At 34.5% G+C, this 23,597-nt stretch overlaps 1 protein-coding gene across 2 annotated transcripts in view; it reads right to left on the bottom strand.

Moving 5' to 3' along the window:
* CWC27 (CWC27 spliceosome associated cyclophilin) overlaps positions 1-23,597 on the bottom strand; it is a 238,606-nt gene that overhangs the window by 178,605 nt on the left and 36,404 nt on the right. The gene's annotated exons all lie outside the window — the stretch shown is intronic.

Here is a 23,597-nt window from a genome sequence, read left to right as displayed (position 1 = left end):
TGTACAATTAAAAATAAATTTAAAAAAAGAAAAAAAAAGAAAATGTGTCTCATTAAAAAAAGAAAGAAATTGAAAACAGAGCTGTATTAGTCCAGGTTCAACCAGAGAATCAAAACTGGTAGGAGACATATATATAGATTTATTGCACGGAATTGGCTTATGTAGTTGTGGGGGGCTGCCTAGGCAAGTCTGAAATCTGTAGAATAGGCAGGCCATCAGGAAGGACAAGCTGGAACTTTTGGGTATGAGCTGAAGTTGCTATCCACAGATGGGATTTCTTCTTCTTCAGAGAAGCCTCAGCTCTGCTCTGCTCCTTGGGCTTTCAACTGATTGAATCAGGCCCCCAGATTATATGGGATAATTTGCTTTACCTAAAGTCACTGATTAAACACTTCAATCACATATATGAAATACCTTCACACAAACACCTAAATTAGTCTTTAATTAAATAACTGGGGTCTGTAGTCCAGTCAAGTTGACATATAAAATTGACGATGATGACAACATATGAAAATTGGTGAGATGCAGAGACAGCAGTGCTTAGTGGGAAATTTAGAGTTTTAAATGCTTACATTAGAAAAGAAGAAAGGTCCAAAAGCTTATGTCTAAGCTTTCATAATAAGAAGCTAAAAAACAGAAACAAAAAACAGACAAGAAGAAGAGAAAGGAGCAAATTAAACAAGTCAAAAGAAGGAAGCTGGAGAACTACCTGGTTTCAAGACATACTATATTACAGATCATGTAAATAGATACCTCAAGGACTTTTAATGACAAACTTGCCGGTTGGGAAAATTTCCAGCCCAAACCTCTCCCTGCTTACCATGTCCCAGATACAACTTTCACAGACATTGAGAGCGCGATGCACTCTTAAAGGTAGCAGGTAGTTAAATTCTTTCATTTTCAAGAAAAGAATACCCAGGGTCAAATAGCTAGAAAAAATATATATAAGAACTAGAACTCTGGTTTCCAAACTTCTTCCGTAGCTCTTTCCATTATAATACACTATCTCCAAGTTGCCTTACATATTACTAAAAATCTGCCACAGTTAGGTCACCATGATGTAGCCACTGGAAAATCATGCCAGTATACCTATATGATCATTTACTTTTACATCTTAAATTTATCCACAGGCTAGCATACAAGGTACAGAGTGGAGCCCCAGCTAGATTTCAGCCTATATTCACACTCCCTGGTTAAGCCCCCCTTTTCAGGTCACAATCTGCCCGACCATCCTCAGGAGCCCTCCTTACTAATCATTGACCATTTTGTCAAGTGCAGAAAATCAAGTAATGTCATTCTAAAAAAATAATCCACTCAAAAAGTCATATATAGAAAAAAACGTTTAAAACTATAATTCTTAAGCTACGTCTTAAACCTCTTGGCATAGCAAAGTTCTAATATTATAAATATTCAAGCAGAATCGCAACATTAAGAGTAGAATAGGAAAACTTTATTACCAATACTTTGTTTTAAAAAGTGATAGTTTGCTTTCTTTAGTAAGATTTGAAATGTTTCTATATAAGTGTTACTTTTAAAAAACACATAGGTGAAAAAAATAAAGCAACATGCTTTCCTAAGCATTAAATGAACTTTCAGCAAGGACATTTATCTTTCTAAAATAGAACAGTTGCATACATTAGCTAAAATCAGAATTTTTATCTTTTAAAATTTGTTTCCTTAAGTGAACCTGCCCATAAATTACATCTGTAGACATGTTATTTTTGTTTTATGAAGTTGTCATGAAGTTTTTATTAGAAACAGGATGTTCTAAAAAATAATACCTTCATTTTTATAAACATTCAAAATTAAACAAGTGAAATAAAAATAGAAAGTAATGATATAAGTAATGCAACAAATTAGGAAACCCATTATCTTAGAAGAGACCATTCCTTTTACTAGCAAAATTACCCCTACATTCTACTTAGTCCTGTTTGTGTTCTGGCTGTTGGCAGTATAAACCTGCCTTAAACCATACCTTCAGGAAAACTCTATTTAACCTTACCTGATAACATTTATTTGAAATTTCCTGTGTATTTAGAGTACTCAGTCTATCTATGCCATTTGGTACTTTTTAATGTATTACTTAAGTAATGACATGTGCCCATGTCTTACAGAGCATGATGTAGGCAATAATCACTATGATGCAGAGTACATTCTCTGTAGTCAAGACAGGAATGTAGGAAAGTAGAAGGTGGGAGAACCAGGATGTTTATGAAGGACAGCAGCTACTAATTTTTTAGGTGGGCTTGGCTTATCTCCCCAAATCATACCCATGGACTGGGTTCATCAATTCTACTTCATTGGTATTGTATCCTTTAAATGCACATAGCTCTTTAAATACCACTCTAGTTGCCATACATGATTAACAACTATTGCCAATTATCTGACAAATTAATTTTTCATTTTACTTTGAAATGTGCCATTATTGGAAGAAGGTACCAGAAAATGAGCTGCTTTGTGGTTGTCAAATGAGAGGATTAGACTGTGGGGCACCAAAGGCACTTTAAGCTTAGGCCATCAATGGCATCATGTTTTAAAAGTAGTCTTATATACATTATTTCATTTGGTCTTACCAAAACCCTATTGAGATAGGAAAGACAGGTATTAACTACATTTTACAGATGAGGAAACATGTTCAGAAAGATTGATTTACTCAGATCTCATTTCTAGTAAATAATGTTGCAATTAGAACCTAAGTCTTCACAGATCACAGTTGTCATTAAATCTGCATAACACTCATTATTAAAATAAAATTTTTAGCATAAGTTCTAGAAATAAAATTTGTTTGCATCTTGCCACTATATAGATTCATTCCTTTCCCTAAACCACTACCCCATTTACTATAGTGATTAGGTATTCATTTTCAAATTATAAAAGTAAAATAAAATAATTATTTAATAATCTCAGCAAACCTTCCTTCTCATATTGCCCCCTCCAAAAAACCAACATTCGCCCAACTTTGAATCTTTCAAATTAATTCACTCTAGTTGAAAAAGTTGATCTATGTTTATCTGTACACTTGAATTAACACATAAATAAAGCAAATGAGTTATATTTACACTTTATTATCCTGCAAGGTACCTTATGATTAGGGCCCAACCTATCTTTCCAGTTTTATTTCCAATTATATCCTCTCCTTTAGTCACAATAGATTGTTCCTCAAATATACCCTGTACTTTTCTCAGTTTCCTCTGTTGGAAATTCCCTTCCCCACCCATTTCCTCTTATTCAAATTCTACCCCTTCTTCAAGGTCTAGTATTAATGCTATCTACTTGCATACATGCAGACTTCCTGATCCATAAAGTCAAAATTAATCTCTCCCACCTCCATGAAGCTACTGTACTTTCTCTGAACTTCTGTTTTACATACAGTTCATTGTGTACAGATTGTTATCTATCTGGCTCAGCTCAGAGTTTTTTTCGTGTGTATGTGTATGGGCAAGGGTAGTATCATTCTTTATATCTATCACATGGATATTGTAGATGTTTGAAAAACGGTTGAATGCAAATCACCTAGCAAACAGAACACTGCCTTTTTTCAGGTTTTCATCATGTCTGCCTCCTCAATCTCTAATTTTGGCTCCCTCCAGTTTATTTTTCATATCACTACAATGGTGATCTCTCCAAAACAAAAACCTAATCATGTTATTTTCCAAATTTAAATCTTTGTATTGTTCTCCACTCTCTAAAGGACAGAGTCCAGTTTCCAAATATAACACACAACGCCCATTATGACCTGGCCCAGTCTACTTCTCTAACGCTTTCTACCAAAATTCGTGCAGACATGCATCCATGCAGACACAAGTTCCTGCAGTTATCAAAATATCAAAGTCACCTATCCCCTTGGGTCTATTATCTGCATCTTTGGAACACCATTCTAATATCTCATTCTTTAAGCCTCATCTCAGGAGAGGTATAATATGGCAGTTAAGACAAACATATCTTTGTTTAAATCCCACATTGTCCATTACTGGGAGAATAATCCCGACTAAGGTAAACTTTGAAAATATAATTGGGGAAAGGTAGGAAAGCTCTCTAGCTTTACCATTCTTCTACTTTTTTTGCAATACCACTCTGTTCCTATGTAAAGGTGAGCAACTTCAGCATTTTCTGCAAAACACAAAACTAAGAGTCAGCAATAGAATCTAAGTTCTAGGTTTCCTGCAGGTAGAAGTAATTAAGTTCTAGATTTTAAAACAAATAAGCTTTAAATTTTGTTTTCTTCTAGCCCCTTATTCACTATATGTTGAAATGTGAAATAACAGTACAAAGAAAATTTTAAATCCCTTTTTTGCTTACAATAATGGTCCATCTCAGCAAGGAAATCAACATATTTTCATATGTTTATTTGCTTCATATGTCTTCTTTGGTGAAATATCTGTTCAGGTCTTTTGACTATTTTTAAAATTGGTTTGTTTTCTTATTGTCGAGTTCTAAGAGTTCTTTATATATTTGGAATACAAGTCTTTTTATCTGATATATGACTTGCAAATATTGCTCTCCCCATCTGTGGCTTGTCTTTTTATCCCCTTAACAGCATCTTTTGCAGAGCCAAAGTTTTTTAAATTTTGATGAAGTCCAATTATCAATTTTGCCCATAGATCATGCTTTTGTATCTAAAAACCCACTGTCAAACCCAAGTTCATACAGATTTTCTCCTATGTTTTCTTCTAGAAGTTTACTAGTTTTACACTTTACATTTAGGTCTATGATCCATTTTGAGTTAATATTTGTATTAAGGCATGAGGTATGTATCAAGGTTCATTTTTTTGCACACAGATCTCCAATTGTTCCATCATCACTTGTTGAAAAGTGTCATTTTTCAATCAAATTGTCTTTGTATCTTTATTAGAAATCAGTTGATTATATTTGTGTGGGTCTATTTCTGGACTCAGTACTCTATTTAACTGATCTGTCTCTTTATCATTTAGCCATCTTTCCCCCTGCTTCTTTAAGAGTTAATAGGTATGTAATACTTTAGATTTTGGTAAAGAGCATATACTTAAGTAGCTCATCTAGTTCATATATAAAAGGATTTCTTTTTGTTCTAAGAATCAGAATGGAAATGTAACAGCAACAACAAAAAGTTTTCTTAAGCAGAACTTGAGTGACGTAAAGCAGATATAGATTGCTGTAGCATGCAACTATACTAAGGCTAGGCTATTTTTCTGCCTGAAAACTGGGAATTTTTCAATCTTTAAGAGCTCAGATGAGGTAAATCCCATTGGCATAGTCTATTCAGATTTATAGCGTTGTAAGGGTTTTAATTGTTTGCATTCTGCTTTAACCTGGTTTAGGGGCCAGGTGTTCATCTATACTCATCTTCAGCAGTTAATGGTGTTTGAAAGAAGAACAGTTCAAAGATGGATACAACATGAACTTTCAAACATTCTTAAAATATTAGGTAAAACTTTTGATGAAATCATTTTTTTATATGCAAATATGCCTTTTATGTTTTCTCTTATCAGAATAAACAGTATTTATCAGTGTTTTATGAAAAGTGCTTTGAGTTAGTAGGAGTTTTTATACATAGTAAGAAGCTCTGAATGACCTTAAACTCCATGAATTAAGGTAATTCAAACATCCTCCCATATTATGACCATAACATCAAAGACCCAAAGCAGTGATGCTGCACTTCAACCATCCTTAGGTTATAATCCCCTTCTGGAGGACAGGGTCCTAGGTGTAAAATTTTTGTTGCAGGCTATACTTAAGTCCTATAAAAGGTGTTTTGTCTCTTTCTTCCCACTAATAATTGTTGTAATTCACTGACAGAGCTTAGAAATGAGGCTAGTTTGGCTAGGAGAAGGAACACTCTCACTTTTTCTCCTTAGGTCTCCTTAGAGAAGAGTGACCATTGTCTTCTGCGAACATCTGAGTCTAGCATTGAAAAAGACAAAATAATCTAGATCCCAACTTGCTTTTAAACTTTATTTACTTTTATTTACCTGTGCTCCCAATACATAGGAAAAAGGTTAAGCAACAAATGTATTTTCATCACTAACTGGCTATAAAAATTATTGGCAAAGACCTTTAAATATCTTCTAAAATGTAAGCACATTTTGTTCCAAAATTCTTTCCATACTACAAAACATAGGCTAAAATGACAAAAGGAACAGAATATAATTTTAAAAACTTCACTGGAATACTGATAAATCCTACCTGAGAATTTAACAGCAGAAAGCCAAACAATTAAGGCTGTTGAAAAATCTGCAATGTTATCTGGGCCTTCAATTTCTGGGCTATTCTCCAATGCCATCAGGATTAGACATCTTCACCTTCTATCATACTAAATGTACTTTTACAGTATGCATCACTTTTTCTAGGTGACTAGGCGAGTATGTACGAACTTCACTGAAAACTGAGTCTTACCAAACAGCAGCAAGATATAAAAGACAAGGACCTATAACACTCTAGTCTTTGTCCAGGCCTACATGATATCTATCTGAATGCTTTGAAGCCAAGCCAAGGGTTTTTCTTTTTAACTTCCTTAAATAAAGCCTGTCTTTATGATATTTCAAGTTATTGTCAATATTGCGAACAAATAAGCATATCCGGAAATTTTCTATTAATTTGTAATGATTAATAAAACTAGAAAAGTAAATGCTTTTCTAAAAGGAAGAAGAAATTGGCAGGAAGTCATTATATAACTTTCAAGGTTAAGAAAACATTCTTTTTCATGGAGTCAAGAAAATCAAATATATAGCAAAGAACAAATCTAACTTTCTATCTGTTGAGTACCTATGAGTGCCCACCTTTGATCTAATGAATTTCTAGAGCAAATCGAAAATACAAATAAAAAAGAAATAATTCAGCAACTTAAGCTCATATGCCATTTAATAGCCATCTTTGACATAAGTACTTTTCAGTAGGAACAAAAACCAACCAATTATCATATAATAATTCTGAGGCTATTTAAACAAGATAACTCTAAAGCAGCAGCTAAATCAACACCATAAATTTTAAAATCAAAAGCAGACTAAGTTAACACAAAATTACGAATTAGCAAAAACAGGAAAATGTATTAAGGATCTTTAAAAAAAATTTGAGTAGAAGAAAAATAAATCAAATATAAATTTACATTAAAAAATGTAGCAAGCCATGATATGCTTCAAAGTAAAAATGGAAATCCCATTTAAGGTTTAACACTTACATCAATACATTTAAATGGTAAACACATTTAAATCAATATATATGCACATGTATATTGAATGACCTGAGACACATGGTATAGCCATATCTATTTAATAAAGACTAAGGAGGGAAGAGAAATCATAATTCCTAACATATCAAAACTGGCAAAAGGGTAGGAAATAACTGTAATGAATTCTGTGACATTCCTATTCAAAGGTCATTACTAAATAGTTTATATTGTGTCCACTTTCAAAAAGATAACCTTAAGCAAAGGTAAAAATGCAATAAGACTAACAAAACAAAATTCACTCATTTAGAAAATTAATATCAATAAAACATTATAGTGGTGGTTTTCAAAAAGTTGTAAAACTTCCTAGGAAAGCTGATTTCTAAATCATATGCTAGACCTACTGAATAAGATTTCTTTTTTTTTTTGAGGGGAATGGGTCTGATCATATGCATTTTATAAAAGTCAAACTTTATAAATTTGTCCCTAGATAACTTGGATATGTACCCCTAGTAGGGATGGAAGCAGTTATTTTAAATAGTATAGTCAGAAAGACCTCTCTGATAATATGGTATTTGAGCAAGGGACTGAATGAAAAGAAGCAATGGTTACTAAGAATATCTCAGAGAAGAAAGTTTCAAGCTGAGGTAACTCCAAGTGCAAAGGCCTGAAAGAGGAATGAGCTTGGTATGTTTGTGGAACAGTTAAGAAGGTCTACACGCCTGGTGCAAAGTGAGCAAAAAGAATAAAAATGGCTAACTGCTTGGCCAAAGTGTGTGAGAAAGTGAAAGGGTTTGAGGACTAGGACACAACGAGAAGGGGTTTCTTTTGCTAGTAAGAAAATGGATTCACATGCAGATGGGTAGATTTAGTGGTGGAAAAATGAACAAGTTCTCGCACTGCTTCAGTCTCTTAATAAAATAGCAAAGTATTCAGCCCAAAATGAGAAGAGTGGTGGAGACATTTGATGCTGCAAAATAATATGATTCTCTTCCATTAAAAACAAGAAAATCAACTAAGAAAGCTCCAAGAAACAATGAAGCATCTATTCATTCCCTCCCTGCTGCATTCCCATCTTAAAGAACCTGCCCTACTCATAGCCCTGAGAGGCAGCCTTACTGTATGAGTTAGATTTAGATTCTGCTGTACATAAGAGAAACCCCCCCCAAATGTGACTGAAGCAATTTGAAGGTTATTTTATCTCATGTAGAAAAAGTCCAGAGGTAGGCAATTCAAGATGGAATAGTAGTGCCACAAAGTCTTCAAGGACCCATGCTCCTTCTACTCCTCCCTTCTGCCATCCCTAGCTCCAGCCATCAAATCTGTGTGCCAGGCAGGAAGAGGAAAGGATTAAGGCAAGCTAGCCTCTTCCTTTCTTCCTTTAAAAAAGAGTGCCTGAAAGTCTGCCACACTTCTATTTCACCTCATTAGCCAGAATTTGGTCTCATGGCCATACTTAGCCACAAGGGAGACTGGTAAATGTCCTTGAGCTAGACAGCCATAAGTCTAGCTAAATATTGGCCTTCCTTTTACCAGGTAAGAAGGGAAGGATATATAATGAAGCGACTAGCTGTCCTTGCCACATCCACATACTTCATGGCTTTCCAACTCCTACTTCACTATCAATACTGTAATTGAGTGGACAACTGACCTAGTCCAAGCCAATAAGATTTTCTGTCCTGAGCATTGGGATTTAAGACACAGAAATCAAGTCAATTTACTTCTTAAGAGCTGAACTGTAAGAGGGAGCAGACTAGAGCCCTACAGAGAAAACACAGGTTTATAGAAAATAACGGAACAAACCAACAGAGAAAAGCAGAGTATCTGAGGCTACACAGGAAGAGAAGAAATATAACTTCTTGACAACTTGCTTTCTGTGAGGACTGTATGCAATTCTTTTGTCTAATTCTGTGCAACTCCTCTATTCCTTTAAATAGAAATCTCTTTACTTGAGCTAATTGGAGTGGGTTTCTATTCTCTACAACAAAAGGATCCTTAAGAAATCCATTAAGAAAATTATATTATGCGCATATGAAATGTTTCTGCATCTTCTGTGAAACTTGTGGAAGTTGTTCATTGTATTCTTCTCCACCACTGGTGTAAAGATTAATACAATAGAATTTCCTTTAGAATTTGGTACTTTTTAAAAGTCTGAAATAACTAGAAATTGATATCCTTCTTTTTAAAATTCAGATAATGATTATGTAATTTTATTATATCTCTTTTTGTCCTGACTGCCAGAAAGATGATTAAATTTATTACATAGTCCCAGGTATCTATCACAATTCCTAGTTAAAGCACAGAAACTATAGTAGATTGCCTTATTGTTCCCAGCAGTTCATTACTACTCTCTGCGAAAGTTTTATACGTCACCCTATTAACACCAGGTTTAGCCATTTCACTTGCTCTGGCCAATGAAATGATAAAATGACATATGTCACTTCTAAGCAGAAGCATTAAGAGCTAGCATATGATTCCATCATCACTCCTTTCCCTCTTCATGAGAGTAGCACATCTTACAAAGGGGCTGTTCCTTCATCTTGGGCCCTAGAATAAAGATGATGTAGAGCAGATCCTCAGCTGCCCACCAGGATGTAGCCAGGGAAGAAAACAAACATTACTTGTTTTTAAACCACTGAGATCGGGGGGGGGGGGGGGGGGGGGTTGTTTGTTACCATAGACAACCTAACCTAAGCTGACTAATAATGAAACAGTTGAATAAGAAACAATTCAGGATGTACATTTATATAGAGAGACATTGAGGAATATAAAGAGAACTAAAAGAACAAAAATATCTGAGGGCAGCACTAGGAACACCCAGTGTTCCTATCTCAGTGCTTATCAGCATTATGTAGCCAGTCATCCAACCCAGAAAACCTAGGTGTTGTTTGGAATATATCCTTTTGTTTCAGGTCTCCTACATCCAATCTGCTACCAAATCTTGATCATTCTACCTCTTTGATCTCTCTCAAATCCATCCCCACAGATACCACCTTAGATAGTTAAACCCATATTACCTCTCCCTTAGACTAAAGTAATAATCGACTAATGTGTCATTCTGCTTCAGTCTCCTTCTTCTAGTCCATCCCCTATATTCATCTACAGTAATATATCTAAAATGATGTCACACCTTTGCTATAAACATTCCATGTCAGAGTCTCTCTTTAGCTGGACACACATGACTTGGCCTTGGAGAACTCCTTTCTAGGCTCTGTAGAGGTATTAAGATCACTGCAGGTTCAAGTACTGGCTTTGCTACATTCTAGCCATGGGACATAAGGCAAGTCACTTAACCTCTTAAAGCCCAAAGATTTTTTTTTGTTTGTTTTGTTGTTGTTGTTTTTGATTTTTTTCATTTGTAAAACAGAATTATAATACAAACTACCCCTTGTATTATATATCTTGTAGGGAAAAAACTGATCTGGCAAAGTGCCTAGCCCCATCGTAGAACAATGATAAATATTTGTAGAATAACAGAATAACTCCCTGGTCAGAGCACTTATGAACACTTCACAGCCTTTATTTATTTATACAACTGTCTCGCTTTATTAGACACTAAGCAGCTTGAAAAGAGACTAAGACTTTCAAATCTGAGTATCCAGGTATTAGCACAGTGCCTGGTACAAATGTAGAACTAAATGAATGTGCAAAAGCTAACTGATATTTGAAGAATGGTAAAATCTCTGAACAGTTAGAGGGAAAGGCAACAGAAAGAGGAGCTAGAGATGGCAAAAATAAAATCACTAACTATAATCTTCCCTCAGGCCCTTGTGTAACTTTATGTGCTTTTAACTGTTGTGCAAAAAAAATAATTTTGCATCGTGAGTGGCCCCTCTCTTCCTTATCTTACCCACACTATACTTGCCAATTTAATTTACAGGTGAATTCACAACATAAGGCTTAGCAAGACAAGAAAATAGTGAATATTTCAAAATTCTTCAATGTGACTATATTTGTTCCTGGGTAGAGAACACTTCATCAAACACTGAATAACTTAAAGAATGGTTTTCTGCATGTAATCTCAGGTACTATGTTTCAAATGTATAATTCCATTGTCTATAAACAACTGATGTTGCAAGATCAATAGATTTTAACTCTCAAGAGTAATACAAATCAATACATTCTAAAAAGATACAAATACTTCTGCTCCATTTTGACAGGAGAATCTTCTTCCACATGTGCACTTCATTGCTTCCTGTCTGCCATACAAAATCTAATTTGAAAAACAGTAGGGTTGTCGTATTTCTGAAGTATATAACTGAAGTTCAAGGATTTTTGTTTTGTTTTGTTTTATTTTGAAGGTGATTCATTGGATATAAATTAACTGGTTCTCAATGAACTGATTAGGTATTTTAAAAGTGGCATTTTATTTCAATCAGCCTAAGAAACAGTTTTGCCCAGAATATCCACAAATTCTTCCTATAAAAATCCAAACAGAAGAAAAATGGAAGCTTGCAGAAATGCCAAATGATGGTATGGTTTATATTATAAATGATACCATTCCAAAATTTAACCATCACAGGTAAAGGCAATAAAACAAACCATCTAGTCTACATTGGGAGACTATACAACATTAATTTAAAGAACTGAACTTAATGCTAAAGTGTTTTCCCTTTAAAATAGTAATTTCAAAAAATGATTCATCTCACTAGCATCAGAGTCCAAAGCTTAATGTCTGCTGTTAAACAGTTCCTGAAAATACAACATTTGGACCACTACTACTCCATACCAAAGAAATACTAACTGTAAATTCTCTTTATTCATAGACCAATTACCCAGTGTATAGTTCTTGCACTTCTATTTTTTCTTTCTCTCTTTTACTGTCTACTTCAGTCCAATACCTTGGGGCAAAAGAGAGTATAAAGAAGCATAAATGCTCTATGTGGTTAATGTCACTCCTTGCTTGTAAATGTTCTGATAAGATGAAGAGCAGACATCCTAGACATGATGATTCTGATGGTTTAAACTGGGTTATTAGAGGCTGGCCGTTTAGCTCAGTTGGTTAGAGTTCAGTGTTATAACAACAAGGTCAAGGGTTTGAATCCAGTGTCAGCTAGCCACCAAAAAATAAACAAACAAAATAAAATAAATTAGGTTGTTAGAATGTCCATGGATTTCAATTTTTGTTACTGTGCTGTCATTTTAAATTTGTACTATCATTTAAAAATGTATACTATCTTTTAAAGTTTTGAAATTTAAATACTGAACTACCTTTTTGAATTTGCTAAGCAAACCAAGTTTATTTACCAAGGACAACTCTGTACTTTCTAGCTCTGATCATAAAGTAAGTGAAAACAGAACACAAAGACTCAAAAGTTTCAAAGAAGCCTTATTAATGTTTTTGAGAAGTCTACAAATCCTGGGGGGAAAAAAAATTATTCAAAGTTCCATAGGAAATCCTAGTCACATATTTAAAACACATTAGAGGAAGGCTTGAGAGACTAAAATTAGCAAGAGCTCATTTATGTGTTCATCCAGGCCTCAGGAGGTATGAAAACATTACTTATGACTCTTTATCATCCTTTGCTCCATAATTTATTTAATCAATTCATAAGATCTTCAACCTCAACTTTAATATTCATATCTAAATTTCTGGTGCTTTTATTATAGTAAGATATTTCATATTCAGTCAAACCCATGCAGCTTATGACTAAAACACAGATACTACTTAACATTACCAAATAATAGTCGTTTCATGAAAAAGGAACAGTGCCACAGTCAACTAAATATAACAGGTAAACCGAACATGGCTGATAAAATTAGAACCTGTTCAAACACCAAAGCTGATACCATTCTAGTTAACCTTAAAAGATTACTATCAAATCTTCAATTATTGTGATTTGAGGGTGTGTGCCAAGATTTCTTTGACTGATATTTTGATTTGATGAAAATAATTTAGAAGAATAATCATAATAAAATTACAGATGACAGAAATTACACAATATAAGAGAACATTTCTATAATGATTATAATCATCACAACAAACAATTGATTTTTAACTATCTGGTCTGCTTGTTACATCTAATTTTATTGTTTAGCCATTTATTATGAATCAATACACAGATACTAAAAACAAACAGGGCAGACAGCACAATTTGGTTTACATGATTAACTTGCAGCAGCTGAGCTCCACCTACAGGCAAAAAAGGATTCTTTACAAAAAGCTTTAAAACAGGACTTTACCAAAAGACAAGCTGCAACTATCTCAAACTTTTAATCGATCTTGGGTGTACATTAGAATAACCTGGGGCATAGACTGTGAGGAAAACCACCACCACCACTGCCACCACCACCGAGGATGTTTTCAAAAATGTCTTATGGCCCATAACAAAAATTCTGATTAACTTAATCAGGGGTGGGACCTGTTTTCAGTTTATTCAAATTTACACACAACAGGATTGAGAGAAATAAATAATCTCATCAAAAAATGGGTAATTGAGCTGAATACACATTTCTCAAAAGATATACAAATGGTCAACAGGTATTTGAAAAAATGTGCAACGTCACTAATCATCAGGGAAAGACAAATCAAAAGCACAATGAGATATTTCACTTCAGTTAAAATGGCTATTATAAAAAAGACAGAAAATAAATGCTGAAGATGTGGAGAAAAGGAAACTCTTATACACTGTTGGTAGGATCATAAATTAAGACAGCTATTATGGAAAACAGTATGGAGGTTCCTCAAAAAACTAAAAATAGCACTACCATATGATCCAGGGATCCCACTGCTGTGTATATACCCAAAGGAAAGGAAATCCATATATTGCAGAGATTTTTGTACTTCCATGTTTGTTGCAGCACTATTCACAATAGCCAAGACATGGAATCAACCTAAGTGTCCACCAACAGATAAAAGGACAAAGAAAATGTGGTATATATACACAATGGAATATTATTCAGCCATAAAAAAGAATGAAATCCTGTTATTCGTGGCAATATGGATGAGCTTTGAAGACATGTGAAGTAAGCCAGGAACAGAAAAAGAAATACTGCATTTTCTCACTCATATGTGGAAGCTAAAAAAGTTGACCTCATAGAAGTAGAGAGTAGAATGGTGGTTACTAGAGGCTGGACAGGGTGGAGGGTGAGATGGGAAACAGTGAAAGGTTGGTTAATGGATACAAAATTATAGCTAGATAGGAAGAATAAGATCTAGTGTTCTATAGTAACATAGGGTGATGATAATTAACAAAAATTTATTGTATACTTTCAATTAGCTAGAAAAGAGGATTCTGAATGTTTCCAACACAAAGATATGATAAATGTTTGAGGTAACGGGAAAAAAAATCACGTGACATGGTTTCACGGGAGGAGAGAGGGAAGGAAGGATAAACAGGTGGAGCAAAGAGGATTTTTATGGCAAAAATGAAACTATTTTGTATGATACCATAAAGGTAAATACACGATATTTAACAAACCCCCTAGAACAGAAAAACACAAAGAATAAACCCTAATGTAAAGGTGAGTTAATAGTAATATACCAATATTGGTTCATAATTGTAAGAAATGTAGCACACTAATGTAAGATGTTAATAACAAGAGAAACTATTTGTGGGTGGGAAGGGGAGTATGAAGGTATGGGAACTAACTGTACTTTCTGCTCAATTTCTCTGTAAACCTAAAACTGCTATAAAAATAAAATCCATACTTAGAAAAAATGTTTTAAAAAATTTCTTATGGCCCTATACCAAAACTTCTAATTAAGTTGATCAGGGGTGTGGCCTGTTCTCAGGTGATTCAAATGTACATACAGACAAGGTAAAAGACTAATTTAGTTCTTTATTGGCACAAGTATTTTAAAAATGTTCAGATTACTCAAATATCATATTTTCTTTCTTTTACAATTACTTGATTCCCACTATATTGACCCTTTTATCTTTTTCAAGATTAAAATCAAATTTAGTTGATATAAATGTCTTAATCCTGTTAGACTATAAAAAGACCTGAGGTGACCCTATGAAATATCCTCCCCTTTTACATTATTCTATACCTCAGAAGTAATCAAGTGAGTATATATTGGTTGGGGAGAGGATTCTTAGCACCGGATGCACATTAGAATATATGGAGAGCTTTTATAAAGTACTATTGCACTAATTAAAGTATGCTCTTAGAAGTTAGAAAAGTGAATGGCATTAAAAAAAATGCTTAAGAGTAAATTTAACAAGGAGGTGAAAGATCTGTATACTGATAACTATAAAACACTGATGAAAGAAATAGAAGACGCAAATAAATGGAAAGATATCCCACATTCATGGATTGGAAGAATTAACATTGTTAAAAAGTTCATACTACCCAAAGCAATCTACAGATTCAATGCAATTCCTATCAAAATTCCAATGTCATTTTTCATAAAAAAAGAAAAACAATCTTAAAATTTGTATGGAACCAGAAAAGATCCTGAATAGACAAAGCAACCTTGAGCAAAAAGAACAAAGCTAGAGGCATCACATGAACTGATTTAAAATACATTACATAGCTAGTAGAATCAAAACCGCATGGTACTGGCATAAAAACATACATGCCAACCAATGGAACAGGATAGAAAGCCCAAGAATACACCCAAGTATTTATGGTCAAATGAGTTTCAACAAAGGTGCTCAGAAGACACAATAGGAAAAGGACAGTCTCTCAAATAAATGGGGCTGGGAAAACTGGATATCCACACACAAAAGAATGAAACAGGACCCTTTTCTCACACTACATACAAAACTGCCGAAGTCCAGCTTCAGCGAGGGGTGGGTACCCAAAAAGGGAGAGAGAGGGTCAGCGAAAATAACAAAAACAGATGGAGACCTCAATGCATCAATATGCATGTTCTCTCTCTGCGGGCTGTCAGCATGTTGCAGCTGGAGCACAGTAGAGCATGAGACAATGCCTTTTATTTAGATTTTTCTCTGCAGGGGTTTTTTGGGTACTATTTTTTTTTTTTTTTTTGTCTTTTTCGTGACCGGCACTCAGCCAGTGAGTGCACCAGCCATTCTTATATAGGATCGAACCCGCGGCGGGAGCGTCGCCGCGCTCCCAGCGCCGCACTCTCCCGAGTGCGCCACGGGCTCGGCCCTGGGTACTATTTTTATTGTATCAGCAAGTCAATAATCCAAAAAAGCAGGGAGGAAACTTTTTTAGAGGTCAGCACATCTTAAGTGATCAACTCGTGCTTCTTTTTCCTGGAATCAGGTTATGAGATTCAAACCATCCCTTCATTGTCTTGAAGTTATCTTGTGACCTTTTTCTGTTAGCAAGTTGTGGTTAATATCCACCCTGTTAACAGGGTGGGAGTCAAATGTAAAAAGAACAGTGGATATTTGAGCAGCATTATCATGCACACTTTAAGGTTATGCATTGGCTGTGGCCCTGTAATCTTGATCTAAATGTTAAAGTGTCCTTGTGCACAGCACCATCCCTCACAAAACTACATGTACTCTCTTATTCTTTTAAGATCTAATTTTGCAGGTTTAATAATTTTACAGAATATATTTTTATCCCAATACCTGATTTTTAATGATTTATTAAAACTGGACACCACCAAGTAAAGGGGGTTCTACAGTTTCATTCCCATATACTTAATTTGTCCCAATCATATAATTTCTCATTAATGCCAACCATTCTCTTGCCATTAATACAATCGCCAGTAAATGACGTTTGCCAACTTAGATCATACTTTGGACGTCCCCTAGGGGAATACCAAATTTTTCCTTTCCCCATATTATATCCCATCTAACCATTTACCCAGATGGTGGGAAGAGGATGGGGACTTCTTTTATTTATTAATTTCTCTGGTAAAGGCAACTGCTCATGATTAATCGTGACCAATGTTTTTGAAACATCCATTGGCATAATTAATTGACTCAAAAGGGACAAGTTGAAATTGTTCAATCTTCCCAGATCTTTGGTGGGACTATCTAATTTTATGACAACAACTATTTGTGTGTCATTTTCTGCATCTTTTGGAAACTCAGGAAACTGCCATGCTGACCAAAACATCAAAAGAGAGAGTAAAAGCAGTACCACTATGCCAAGGCAGAGATCCTTACAGCGAAAGCAAGTGCTCAAAGCCATGGTCCTGCCAGCAGCTCTCCCTCCAGCGGCCTTGCCAACTCAGAGAGGGCAGCCCAAGCTATTCCTTTCAGGACACTGCCATGGTGTGGACCGTGCCACAAAACTCAAATCAAAATGGATTAAACACTTACACTGAAGACCTGAAACTAAAACTACTAGAAGAAAACACAGGAGAAAAGCTCCTGACATTGGTCTAGGCAATAATTTCTTGGATAGGACTCCAAAAGCACAAGCAACAAAAGCAAAAGTAGACAAACGAGATTGCATCAAGCTAAAAAGCTTCTGCATAGCAAAGGAAACCATTAACAGAATGAAGAGACAAGCTACAGATTGGGAGAAAATATTTGCAAACCATAAATCTGATAAGGGGTTAATATCCAAGATATATAAAGAACTCAAACAACTCAAAAGCAAGAAAATAACCCAATTAAAAAATGTACAAAGGATCTGAACAGACATTTCACAAAAGAGATAAGATTGGCCAACAATATATGAGAAAATACTAAACATCTCTAATCATTAGGGAATGGTTAGAATGGTTAAAATAAAAAGACAAAAAATAGCAAGTGTTGGTGAGGATGTGGAGCAAAGGAAACACTTGTACACTGCTGGTGGGAATGTTAAGTTAGTACAGCCATTACGGAAAACAGTATGGAAGTTTCTCAAAAAACTAAAAATAGAACTACCATATGATCCAGCCATCTTATTTCTGGGACTATAACCAAAGGAACTGAAATTGGTATGTCAAAAAGGTATCTCCACTTCCATGTTCATATCAGCACTATTCACAATAGCCAAGAGATGGAATCAACCGAAGTGTCCATCAACAGATGAACAGATAAACAAAATGTAGTATATATACCCAATGGAATACTATACGGCCTTTAAAAAAGAAGAAAATTCTGTCATGTGTGACAACAGAAATGGAACTAGAGGACATTATGCTAAGTGAAATAAGCCAGGTACTGCATGATCTTACTTATACGTGGAATCCAGTAGACACAGAGAGTAGAAAGGTGGTTATCTAAGGCTGGGGGAGAGGGAGATGGGGAAAGAGAAGATGTTGATCAAAGGGTATAAAGTTTCAGTTAGACTGGAGGAATAAATTTTAGTGATCTCCTGCACAGCATGATGATCGCAGTGAACAATGGGGTACCATGCAGTACCCCATAAATACACGAAATTATCACTTGTCAATTAAATTAAAAAAAAAATTTAGAAAGTGGTTACTACTAGGGGATGAGGGAAGAAGTAATCAGAATAGGTTAACGGGGGGATTTCTAGATATGAGGGATTCTTCAAAAAGTTCATGAAAGGTTAATATTATCTTTTAATTCTATTTTTCCATGAATTTTTGAAGTATCATAACGGCTGTTTTCTGTTTCTTGATCTGGGTAATAGGTATATATATGGGTGTATTTAGCTTGTAAAAATTCAGCAATGATTATGATATGTACTCTATGAAATACAGTTCATACAGATATATTCTGTAGGTATACTAAACCTAAATTAAAAATTTAAAAAGTAAAAAAAAGGGTGTGTCCAGCCTTTACGTCAGACCAAATAATTCAGAATCTGTGGTGTGGGGTTTGGGCACTAGCATTTGTTTTTTAAAGCTCCCCCCAGTGAATCTAATGTGCAGTTGCAAGTGAAAACCACTCCTATAATGAAAAGCAAATGTATTAATTCATTTATTCATCCCCTCACTTCACAAATTTTACTACAGTGACCAATTACTACATGGTTTCTGTTCTAGACTCTGTGGATGTAAAGATAAATAAGACAGTCTCTAAAGGGGCTTTAGTTTAGGCAAGAGAAAAGCAAATCAATAAATCCCATGCAAAAATATAAGCAAGTCACTTACAAGATTTAGAGGAGAGTGATTTGTCAAAGAATTAATTCATTTTTTGTTCATTTATAGAAATATTTGGGTAACTATGATGTTTGACCATGGAGATACAAGCATAAATGGACACAATCACTGTCTTCAAGAAAGTTACAGTATAAGAGTACACAAAGAAGAAAAAGAAACATATAACCTGATCCTGATGTCATACTAACTACCACAGAAGTGTGAGGAAGGTGCAGTAGGTATGCCAGGGGTGTTAGAGAACATAGTACCAAGTGGCTGACCATGGAGCTAAGATGATATAAACTTGAACTAGTCCAATAGTAGTTGAGATAAAAATCAGTATTCTAGAAGACTGCTTCTCAAATTTTAACGTACATATAAATCATCTAGGGCTCTTGTTAAAATGCACATTCTTATTCAAAAGATGTGGGGCCTGAGAATCAGCATTTCTGATAAGCTCCCAAGTGATACTAACGCTGGTCCACAGATCACAATTTAAGTAGTAAGGTTCTTGAGAGAGTTGAATTTCAAGAGGGAAGTGATAAAATTTCCACAGCAGAAACCAAAAAACCAAAAACTGGAAAGTAGCCATTAGATTTGTCAATTAGGTGACCTTAGTGAGAGTAGCGTCAGTGGAATGGTGGAGGAAAAGCCAGATGATGTGTATTTAGAAACAAATGGGAAGTAAGGAGGTGGGCACAGGGAATAGAATGGAATGGTTTTTGTTTGTTTTTCTCTTGAATGCTGGGCGAGGCTTAAGCCTATTCACAAGCAGAGGAAAAGATCCAGTGAAGAGAGAAAACTGAAGGCAAAGGAAACAGAGGGTAGGATCATTTCGAATGGGTAGAGGGATTCCTCTCCATTTAAAACAGGGGAAAAGAAGGTAAGAATTGGTCTGAAGGGTAAGGAGGCAAAGAGAAAAGAATAAGAGTTGAAGAAGTTACTCTTCTTTTGTAAAAGAGGAAGCCAGGTGATCTGTTGAGAGTGAGTAAATTTGAGGTTTGAAGTAAACACTGTGGGGAGTGAGTAATACGGAAGCATTGGAAGCACAGCTGAGGCAGGAAATTAGAAATCCTATTATGGTATTACTATATACTAACTTGTACATGCCTGTGTGATCCTGCTGAGCAACATCCAGCAGTCGAGATACAGGCATAGAGAGAAGGTTGGCTGGATAAGAAAGAGAGTGGGATCGATATCCAGTATTTAGAAAAGGGAGGAGGCAAGGGACTAGAAGTCATAAAGAAGTCAAAATAGGTATAAGCATACCTATTCTATAAGGAGAGAAGGTAGGAAGAGTTTTGAATTATTTTCCTTGAAGCACTAAGTGATTTTCAAAGGTACAGCTAGAGACATTGTTGAGAAGACATTATTAGAGAAAGATTCTATCATATGTAAATTTGTTGAAAATTACCTTGTTAAAAAACCATTCCCCAGCTTAAATATTAAGTACTCAATAAAACCACTTGCAGGTTTAATATTCGAATTGATGAACAGCTTTAACAGATTCCAGATGTTTCCTTACCAATATGAACAATATCACAGATTTTCAGTAAAATTATACTTTGAATGGCTCCTTGCCTGAAGTGCTGGTAGGCTAGGCTAGTCTCTGATTCTATTGCTCAAAATGGAAAATGACCAAAGGATAATAGAGTACTTCAAGCACATCTAGATGAAAAGTTTGTATGTATCAAGAGCACTGATTTTTGAACAGATAATGATTTCACATTGACATCCTATCTGGCTGGCAGCTATACCCATTATAACTCAACTTTAAACTGAGTTAGTGGCTTTCCTTTCAATATAATTATCCTTTTTTACAACATTACAATTTTTTAAGGTTATTAGAGGTGTCCTAGTTTTTGTTGTTGTATTTTAAACCATTAACTCCAGAGACTTATACTATAGTGAATGTGGTATAACGGACCAAAAGTACTCATGAATTTGGAAATTTTATGAACTCAAAAATATGGTCATGAGACAATTATGGAAATTTTTAGAGTACAGAGAAAAACTGTATTTTCCCTTTGACATTCTGTAGCTTCTCCTTTCTTCTTACCCCCTTAATTTTCTTTTGCTTCTCTTTGTAGGTAGGAAAGATAGGATAAAGAAGGGAGAAAGGAGGATATGAATACTGAAAATTTGGGGGAACAGAGGGGCAGCTATAAATAAATATTTGCTATTTGCACCATTTATAAAGGCACATTTTGCCAATTATTTTATGTAAAAGAATTCAATAATGTCGACAATACTCATATATTTACCCAAAATTTGTAAGCCACCTTTGTAGATTTAATTTTACTTAATTTACTTTTCCTAGTAGACTTGCAAAGCATGTGAATACAGCTTTTTCCTCTACAGTGAATATGCAAAATGCTCACAAATTTAAGGTTCTGTAGCTTTAATTTTGCAAGTTAGACTTATTTGTAAAAAGGAAAAAAATTACAAACATGAATGGGCATACATGTTCTTATGTAAGAAATTATCACACAAAAAACTAAGCTTCAAATGATAAGATCAAGAATATCTCTTATAATTTAAACATGATATTCATGTGAAATATTTACAATAACCTGTTCAGCTCACCAGAACCTATAGTACCCTGGTTCAGTTAACCACCATCTCTCACATGGATTTACTAAAAAAGCTTCCCAATTTGTCTGCTTCAGCCTTTCCCCTTCTAATTGACTGAATGTTTGTGTCCCCCAAATTTATGTTGAAGCCCTAACCCTCAATATGACGTTACGTGGAGGTGAGGCTTTGGGTAATTAGTTTTAGATGAGGTCATATGGGTGAGGGCCCCATGATGGAATTAGTGTCCTTATGAGAAAAGAAAGAGCTGTGTATAAGCCAGGAAGAGGGCCCACACCAGGAACCAAATTGGCCAGCGCTTTGATCTTGGACTTCCCAGCTTCCAGAACTGTGAGAAATGAATGACCATTGTTTAAGCCACCCAGTCTATGGTATTTTGTTATAGCAACAGAAGACGCTCCTCCACCAACCCATTCTCCACACTAAACACAACCTCAATGAATCATTCACCTCTAAAAATGTTTCCGCGGCTCCCCATTCTTCTCATGATAAAGATCATACTGCTAAATCTCGTCATCAATACCATGTTTGCTCATCAGGCACATACCACAATCAAAGGAATCTTTTAAGGATAACCATTTGTTGTAAGGATGATCATATTTTTGGAAAATGCAAGCTGTTTAACTTTTTTTATACTAGGTTACCAATTTTTTGAAAGACATTTATGAAAGTTACATTAAAAATAAGCTTTATTTAGTTCTTACAGATAATGCAGCTTTCTTAAATTATAATTTATATTAATTATAGGATATACAAGTATTTGAAATTATGTTAAAGCTAATGAGACAGAGTTGAGAGCTTAGGGAATACTTAAATATAATGTAAATAAATATTTGGTTAATCTATCAAAAATTTTAAACATATTTTTGTCACATTATAAAATTAATCTTTAAAAATTCATAATTTTTAAAAATAAAAAAATGCATACAAGAGGAAAAAAAAATTATGTATCCTTGTTTATATTCATGATTTGACTAAAAACTACAGAGCTAATGAGAGGTTCTTCAACTCCATATATATAGAGGAAAGTATATGATCACTAAAATCTTCAGTCAATATGGGCCCAAAGTTAATCTACTATATTAAATTATTCAACAGTGATTACTTGAGTGAATGTTACTCAAGAGAATGTTGCTGGGAAAAAAAGGTATTTAAGATAACTTCTAAGTACCATTTCTGAATGCAAAAAGTTATAATTTCAATGGAAATTTCTGGGAAACACTTTTATTTCTGGTTACATAAAGGAAAAAATTGAGGGAGCTATGCAATGAAAGCATGGAAATTCTTTCTATTTTTAAGTTTTTCTATATGAGGTTGAGAAACATGATAGAAAAAAAGAATATTATTTATAGGTAGTTACATCTCTTATTCCCCAAATGTAAACCATCTGAAGAAAACAAATACTATTATTTTTTAAAGCAACATTATTTTTAATGTATACCATAGAGTTGTAATAATATAATCACAAAGGAAAGGAGTTTTTCAATTAAGTTGAATTTCAGGAAAAGAAAATGTTGAGTACCAAAATCCAACAAACTTTTATCACCAAAGTAAACTTCATCATTTGCTGCAATTTCTTTTATAATACCACTGAGATTAGGAGGGGTATACGGTATTTGCTAAATCAGACTTGAAAAGATACTTAAGAATGTTTTCAGGCCCACACACTTTCTTTACCAGTTTTGACAAATTTTACTCACCTAAATTATTTCAGGATGTCTCTTTTCTTTCCGTACAATCACTCTACTGTTCTCATTGGTATTAAACAAACACAAGCTTCCGCATCTAGCTAATACATTGCTTATCCTATATGTATATATATATATATATATATATATATATATATATAACTTACAGAGTCTTTCTAAAAAGAGATCAGAGAGAAATGAAGTGGGATTTGACTCACAGGGTCATTTGCTATATTTACTTTAAGCCTGGTCTGTTTTATTT

This window comes from Cynocephalus volans, chromosome 2 (assembly GCF_027409185.1).
Source record: "Cynocephalus volans isolate mCynVol1 chromosome 2, mCynVol1.pri, whole genome shotgun sequence".
Lineage (NCBI taxonomy): Eukaryota > Metazoa > Chordata > Mammalia > Dermoptera > Cynocephalidae > Cynocephalus > Cynocephalus volans.
The sequence above is the reverse complement of the archived record's forward strand: the minus strand, read 5'-3'. Positions and strand labels throughout refer to the sequence as shown.